This window comes from Capra hircus, unplaced genomic scaffold (assembly GCF_001704415.2).
Source record: "Capra hircus breed San Clemente unplaced genomic scaffold, ASM170441v1, whole genome shotgun sequence".
Lineage (NCBI taxonomy): Eukaryota > Metazoa > Chordata > Mammalia > Artiodactyla > Bovidae > Capra > Capra hircus.
This window is the reverse complement of record NW_017212394.1, coordinates 1-8471: the sequence shown is the minus strand read 5'-3', so window position 1 is coordinate 8471 and position 8471 is coordinate 1. Positions and strand designations below refer to the sequence as shown.

At 52.7% G+C, this 8471-nt stretch overlaps 1 pseudogene; it reads right to left on the bottom strand.

The window, feature by feature from the left end:
- Positions 1-2524: 2524 nt before the first annotated feature.
- On the bottom strand, positions 2525-6466 carry LOC108635236 (annotated as a pseudogene).
- Positions 6467-8471: the final 2005 nt, after the last annotated feature.

Here is an 8471-nt window from a genome sequence, read left to right as displayed (position 1 = left end):
GACCGAGCAACTGAACAACAACAAGAAGCCTTGTCTTTCCCGTGGAAACTCGAAGGAAGGCTTCCCTGCTCCTGCTCCTTGAGCACAACCTCGTGCTTCCCCCTGGGCCCTGTCCTGATGAGGGACCATGTATTCTTGGAAAATGAAAGGAATAAAAGTATCTTTTCAGTGGAATTTACTCTTTGGGTCATCACACAGTCACCTCTACAAATTAAAAGATTAAAACCCTTGGGTGGAAAGGAGACAGATTTGGAGTCAAGCATTTCCAGAGAGAAGCTCACAGTGATGTCTGCACATCTGTCCTCTGGAAACGTGCTGGGAGCCCAGACGGGTTCTGAGCTCACCAGGTGAACTCTCTTTCTGGCAGGTCCTAGGTCCTGCATATCCAGGATCCTGGTGCTGGACTTGGGGGCGGCCTCCAGGACGGGAGACCCTGGAAACCAGCTCAGCTGTGCAGGGGGGTGGCTGTCAGCAACACACAGCAGCTGCGGTGCCTGGCTCTCTGAGATGAGAAGGGATGAGGTGTTCTGCAGAATCTTGAGGGCTTTGGGGAAAGCATAGTGGGAGAGCTGGGGGAGGCTGAGGTCTCACCCTCTGGCCTTCCCAGGATCTATTAATATCTGTGCATATGTGTATGTGTGTATTGCATGTGTGTGTGGTTTAGTGCATGGGAGGTGGGGCAGGGTGGTGATTTTCTCCTTGCTCTTCCCATATCTGATCACACTCAAGCCCACTCCCCTGACTCACCTTGGAGGCGGTCCCAGGAGCAGGACCCAGCCCTGGAGAGGAGAGGTCCTGTCTTACCTGTGACGTTTCTGAAGGGGAGGCTGATGTGGAGGTTCCTCGGGGCATCTGGGGCAGAAAGACATGGGCTTGCTGCAGAGGGAGGAGTGGGATGGAAACTGACCAGCACCCCAGGAGGGAAACCAGGAAGTGTTGGGGGGGAGGCTGTCCTTCACGGCCACTCCCCACCTCAGCTCCCAGGGTGCAGACCCATAGAAGAGTAGACTGGCCTTCTCTCTACACACTCACACACACACACACACACACACACACACACACACACACACCCACTGCCTCAGGGTACTCAGCCACCCCTCCACACTCACAGGAGACAGTTGAGCTGGATGGCTCTGTCCATGGTCACCTGAGATCCTTGGAGATTCACCCTACAGGTGAGGTCGGTGCTATGGTCCTGGGGCCTCGGGGTAGGGGGCGAGCATCAAGGAATGGAGAGTCTCTGGGTGCAGCAGCAGGGGTACCATGTCCGCATCCTCCAGCCCAGGTCCAGGTTCCTCCATCAAGGAGGAAGTGCCCCGAATGTGGGGAAGGAAGGAGGAAGCCCCTACAAGCAGCCAGGAAGGCAGCAGGTGATGAAGATTGGCTGGCGAAGAAGGGGAAGGTGGACTCCATAGGCGGGGCTGGGGGTGTTGATGAGAAATCACAGTGTTTCCCGTTCTCCCTCCAACCCCTCCCCCATCGCTCCTTCCACAGGCTGCAGGGGAGAGCATGAAGCCCCCAGAGCTGGCGAGGTTTCACCAGATGTGATTCTGAAATGCTGTTGTTTACTCATTACATTGTCTCCGACTCTGTGACCCCAGAGACTGTAGCCTGCTGGGTTTCTCATCCCACAGGATTTCCCAGGCAAGAATAGTGGAGCGGGTTGCCATTTCCTTCTCCAGGGGATCTTCCCAACCCAGGTACTGAACTCGCATCTTCTGCATTGCAGCCTGACTCTTTACCACCGAGATACCAGGGAAGCCTGGATGTGACATGATCACCTTCCAAATGAATTTCATGTTCACCATAGGATCGCCCCATAAGCAGTGAAACCAGAAAAAGAGAAAGGAGGTCCGGCCCCGGTCATCTGGCAGGACCCACCTGCAGCTGAAATACACCGAACGTTCTGGAAAAGGAATATTGAAAAATTTCTCAAAACCACTCCAGTTCAGGCAGGAAAAAGTTTCCAGACCCCAAAACAGTGGAGAATGGAGCCCAGGAAGGAAAACTTGAGCATTAAAGCTCCTTTGCCTCAGAAGGGTTTTCCAAACATGGCACAGGCCTATGGGTCTTTGTGGACCTGAGGGTCTGTAGGACCAACCCCCAGAGCACAGGCCCATGCAAAACAGGGTGGCTGAAGTGAGAGCCTTGCCCCACTCTGCACCCCAGAAGCCTGGACTTCACGAGAAGGGCATTCAGGACCCCTCACACTGCATGACCTTGTTTTCAAAGCCACATGAAAGCTCAAGCCATGTGTGGAAATAACCTGTGACCTTGATGCTCTTTAGAATTGGTATTTCATAAGGTTTCCTAAATTTGACAGGGCCTCTAAAACATTTTACACCCTCCCATTAACCAGTTCTGGAAACAAACAAACAAAAAAACCTTTCTTTAATATTTATTTAGAAATACTCTGTTTACATTTCTTAGTTTCTTAAAGGGTAAAAATCCTAAAATCTTTTCAGAGGGAGGAAGGATAAATTGGGAGGTTGGGATTGACAAATACACACGGCTGCTGCTGCTGCTCAATCACTTCAGTCGTGTCTGACTCTGTGTGACCCCATAGTCAGCAGCCCACCAGGCTCCCCTGCTGTATCTAAAATAGATAACCAACAAGGACCAGCTGTCTAGCCCAGGGAAGTATACTAACAGTCTTGTAAAAAAGTATAACTGGGAAAGAATCTGAGGAGACTATACGTATATAACTGAATCACCTTGCTGTACTGTGAAACAAATACAGCATTATAAATCAGTTATATTTTGATTTTTAAAAAGTCACATCCAGACTAAAGAACTCAATTAACAAGAAAAAGACTGCCCAATTTTTATTTTTAAATGGGCAAAGATCCAAATAGGAATTTCCCTAAAGAAGATATTCAGATGGCTCAACATCATTGCACGTGAGGGAAATAAACTAAAAAGGCAAGGAGATACTGCCACAGTGGAGTGCAGTGCTGAAAACGGACCATGTAGGTCGTACAAGTGCTGCTGAGGGTATAGAAAGCTCAGAACCCTCATATATGACCATGGGATATAAACTCATCTAACTACTCAAAAGAACTCTCTGAGGCTACCTTCTCGAACTAAATAAATGCCAAATGTATGATGAAGCAGTTCCACACCCACCAGGAGAAAAGTGCTAGGCCTCCTATTTTCATCACACCATTCACATCAACGTTACTGTGAAAGAGACAAAATTTGCAAACAAAGGCAATGTCATCGTATTTTAGAGTCCATACATAACTGGAGGAATAGCCATATGTAAAATACTATTTTCAAGACAAAAACCAAGCAGAACCAACAATGAATTATTGATACATGTGAAAACATGAGTAATCTCATACTAAGCGAGTTAAGTCAGAAAGTCTCCTTTCAGTGGTAGTGACTCTTCCTACTGTCTCGCAGTCATCTCTACAAATGAAGGCTCGTGGATGCAAACAACACAGGGTTGGAGGCGAGAGTTTCCAGGGAGAAGCTCGCAGTGATGTCCCCACATCTGTCCTCTGGGCTCTGCATCCTCAGGTGAATCTCCTCATGACAGAGAGCAGGCGTGGCCACACCCCTCAGTCCAGCTCCCTAGTGGCCACCACACCTGCAGAGCCAACACGGTCTCAGGTCAGAGAGGCAGACCCATTTCATTCATTCTGGGCTCTGCCTCAAGGCATGTGCAAACTTAGTTCCCCAACCCGGGATCGAACCCCTGCCCCTTGCAGTGGAAACTCGCAGGCTCAACCACTGGACTGACACGGAAGTCCCTGGAGAGTCACACAGTTTAGCTGCAGGCAGGACAGGACCGCCAAGCCCCACAGGCAACTCCAGAGCCATTCTCTGGACTTCCCCGCAGGGAGACAGCTGTGCTCACCTGGTGTAGTAGGTCCAGGTGAGGCCATAGGTGAGGAGGAAGCCAGCCCCCATGAGGGCCCCCCTGATCAGGGTGAGGACCAGAGGCCAGGAGCCCTGCTGCTCCTCAGTCTCAGAGCTGCAGGGAGGGGGGCCTTCTGGGGAAGGGAGAGGGGGTGAAGGCTCAGTCCCCAGACCCAGCCCTCCCAAAGGCACACACCTGCCCAGGCTGCCCACCCCCAGCACCTGTCCTGCAACTCACTCTGCACAGAGAGGCTGAAGAAAACTTGCTGGGAGCCCAGGAGGTGCTGAGCTCGGCAGGTGACTTCTCCATCTCCAGCCGCGGCTTGTGGTATTTCCAAGACCCCGGTGCTGGAGATGGGGGTAGACTCCAGGGCTGGGGATCCCCAGAACCAGCTCAGCTGTGCAGGGGGGTTGCTGTCAGCAACACACAGCAGCTGCAGTGCCTGGCCCTCTGAGATGAGAACAGATGAGGCGTTCTGCAGAATCTTGAGGGCTTTGGGGAAAAGTGCAGCAGGAGAGCTGGGGGAGGCTGAGGTCTCCTCCTCCCTCCTTCCAGGATCTCCTGGCGTCACTCTCTCCTCCCCCAGCCAGCCAGGTGGGTTCCTTGTGGTCCCAGGGCTGGACCTTTCCACCCTAAGCAGGCTGAGCCAATGTGTCTGGGCCTCGTATCTTCAGGGGAGGCTTGGTGTCTCAACGGGACAGGCCTGGGCTGTTTGGTGGAAAGAAAACCCAGAGACTCAAGGCTTGAGAAGTTGATTCACTGAAGGAAGCAGGAGATGGGACTCAGGAGGCTTTTGTGGAAGAAAGCCACATAATAGAACCCATGGTGAAGGAAATGGGCCTTGAACAGGGTGTGTGAGTGTGTAAATGTGTGGGGTGTATGTGTGTGTGCCTGTGTGTATGTGTGCATGAGTGCACGTGTGTATGTCCATGAGCGTATGTGTGCATGGTGGGTGCCTGTGCTGTGGGTATAACTGTGTATATGTGTACATGTGTGATGTGTGTGCACCTGTGGTGTATGGGCGTTTCTATGCGTGTCTCAGTGCATGTTCATGTGTGTATTCTGTGTCTGTGCCTGTGTGTGAGTCTCTGTGTATTGCATGTGTGTGTGGTCTAGTGCATGGGAGGTGGGGCGGGGTGGGGATTTTCTCCTTACTCTTCCCATATCTGATCACCCTCAAGCCCATCCCCCCACCCCTTGGAGGCGGTCCCAGGAGCAGGACCCAGCCCTGGAGAGGAGAGGTCCTGTCCTACCTGTGTTGTTTCTGAAGGAGAGGCTGATGCGGAGGTTCCTCGGGGCATCTGGGGCAGAAAGACATGGGGTTGCTGCATAGGGAGGAGTGGGATGGAAACTGACCAGCACCCCAGGAGAGAAACCAGGAAGGGGGGGGCTGTCCTTCACGGCCACTCCCCACCTCAGCTCCCAGGGCGCAGACCCAAAGAAGTGTGGGGCTGGCCTTCTCTCTACACACCGCAGACACCCACACACACGCCCCACCACCCTCAGGGACCCCGCCACCCCGTCACGCTCACAGGAGACGTTGAGCTGGACGGTTCTCTCCAGGGTCACCTGCGTTCCTGGAGTGTCACCCGACAGGTGAGGTTGGTGCCGTGGTCCTGGGGCCCTCGGGGTGAGGGTGAGCTTCGAGGAGTGGAGGGTGTCTGGGTTCATGGCATCAAGGGCATCTCCCGCCCAGGAGAACAGGAGAGGGTGTGGCTGAATCACAGGCTAGCGACAGGCTGCAGGTCAGAGGTGTGGGGCGGCCGGACTCCAGAGGCTCCAGGAACTGGATGTTGGGTTTCCCTGGAGAAAAGGAGATGAGGAGACAGAGGGAGATGCTTGGACGCAGGGGTGTGGGGACCCAGAGGGTGAGGGTCACAACTCATTCCCAGTTCTGGGTTTCTCCTGAACCCTCCAACCTCAAGACCTGGAGTGTGGAGGGCTCCTATACCCCATTCCTGTTCTAACAGAGGAGTCCTCCATGGGCCAGGGTCCTCTCCTGGGCCCCCGTCACACCTGTCACCTGCAAATTCAGCTGCTTCCCTCTGTAAACTGTATCTCACAGATCCTCTCTCCACTCGCAAGTAGTAGACTCCGGAGTCGCTCAGCCTGGCCTCTTGGATGCTCAGGGAGCAGTCGTTGTCCCTGGGGTCCCCCCAGGAGGCGGAATCGGCCCTGGGTCTCTGACTTCACTCGTTTCTTTCGGTCGTTTGTGGGCCACAGCATCACTGTAATGGCGGTCTCCTTCCCGGAACCAGTAGATGAAGGGTTCGTCAGAGGAATACCAGGAATTTCCCGAACTCCAGGGATAGGAGAAGGAGCAGGGCACGTGGACGTCCATGCACGCCTGCACCGCCACTGATTCCTGCACTCGGAGCTCGTACCCTGGAAGCTCCTGCAGGGACCCTGGGGGACACAGAGGCTCAGCGGCAGCTCCAGCCCCTCCCCACGTGTGCCCCCCTCCCCCAGCAGTAAGCCCCGTCCCCCTCCCCTCCCCCACTCACCCCCCGACAGCAGGGGCAGCAGCGGCAGCAGGGGGAGCAGCCGCAGCAGGGGCACCATGTCGGCATGCCGCCAGCACAGAGCCCGGTTCAGGTCCCTCTGCAGGGGAGGGAAGCGCGCCGAATGTGGGGAGTGAACGAGGAAGCCCCAACAGGAAGTCAGAGGGTGAGGGAGACAGAGCCTTGGCCAAGCGCAGAAGGGGAACTTGGATGCCCCAGGCCATGGAGGAGGGGCGGCCCTGAGGAGGCAGAAGGTCCCACCCCTCCACCCCACACCCCACGCCTCAGCGGGAGATCCTGAGGCCCCCCAGAGGCCGAGAGGCTTCACAGCACGTGGCTCTAACATGACCACGCCGTCCAGTGATGCTCAGGTCCACGGTGAGAGCGCCCAGCGGCCGGCACAACCAGAAAAGAAAACGGGCTCCAGCCCTGGTCATCGGGTGGGATAACCCTGCAACAGAGAAACACTGGACTTTCCGGAAAAGAACACTGAAAGATTTCTCAAAACCATTCAGACTTGGGCAGGAAGACTCACACACGTGGAGGGTGGAACCCAGGAAGAAAAGCTGAGCGTGAAAAAGCTCTTTGCCCAGAAGGGTTTCCAGAACAGGGCACACGGGCTGTGCGTCTTCATGGATCTGAGGGTCTGTGGGAACTGCTGATGGGGACACAGGCCCACGCAAAGTGGGGTGATAATGGCAGAACTTTGCCCATTCAGCTGAGACCCCAAAGTCCAGACCTCACACAGAAACAGTTCACGACCCCTCACTCTGGATGGCCTTCTTTTCAAAGCCACAGGAAGCTTAAGTCATGTGTGGAAAAAACCTGTGAACTTGCTGCCCTTTCAGGAAAAAATTCTTTAAGTTTCACAAGTTTGACTACGATCATAAACGTTTTAGACACTTTCAGGAAGAAGCCATGGGACTGATGGAAAGTTTCTTTTATAGTTAGATAGAAATATTAATATATTTTTTACTTTTTTAAACTACAGAAACGAAAAGAAATGTCCGTCAATCAATCGTGCCAGTGGAAATACTGCATCTTCTTTCTACTCTATTTTCGACATAATAGAATTAATCTCACTTCCTCGTACAATGGGCTTCCCTGCTAGCTCAGATGGTAAAGAATCTACCCTCAGTGTGAAGACCAGGGTTCGATCCCTGCATCAGGAAGATCCCATGGAGAAGGGAATGGCAACCCACTCCAGTATCCTTGCTTGGAGAGAATTACATGGACAGAGGGCTTACAGGCTACAGCCCATGGGATCGCAAAGAATCAGACACGGCTAACACCTTATTAGTAGAATATTCATATTAATTAATATACATGATTATTCTCCCAAAAAGAGGCAATCAAAGAGGATCAGACCAAAAGTATGGGGAACAGGTGTTATGCAGGTGTGATAGGTGTTTCTGACTTCTGAGAAAAGTGGTATGGTGGCCCAGTGCTTAGCACTCTGCACTCTCACTGCCTCTGGCCCAGCTTCAATCCCTGGTCTGGGAACTAAGACCCTACAAGCCCTAGGTCATGGTTGTAAAAGAAAAGGAAGAAAGAAAAAAATAGTCTGCAATATATGTCTTATCTTTTGGTTTTCAGCATTTTATGTTTTGTGATTGATTACATAGATTTCTCATTCAAAAGAAACTCAGATGTGATGTGCCTGTGATATTGAGACTTTTAGGAAATATATATTTGGCCTCCATCCACAGTTCCTGGCTCACAGATTCATGAGTGCTTGGAATTTACTGACTGATAAGAGATATGGCAGCTTCTTTGTTTATTTGTTCTCTGTTCTCAGTCGCCTGAAAACACTTCAGGGCCGCAGCAGAGACCTGGGGGTCACATTTTGTATTTGGGAGGCCATGTCTGTATTGTATTCGTGACACTGCTTTTTTTTTTTGTTTTTTTCCTAAGGAGGGATCCGAACCCTTGAGTCAATGTCAGGCTCCCAGAACCTGGACTGGCCCTGCCCAGGGTCCAGGTGAACAAGAGGAGACGAGCTCTCGCCTTCATTCCTCACCTGTTGCGAAACATTGCTGGGCAAGCAGACACTGGAGAAGGCCAGGAGCCACAGGGCTGTGCAGCACACCTTCACAGCAGCTGGT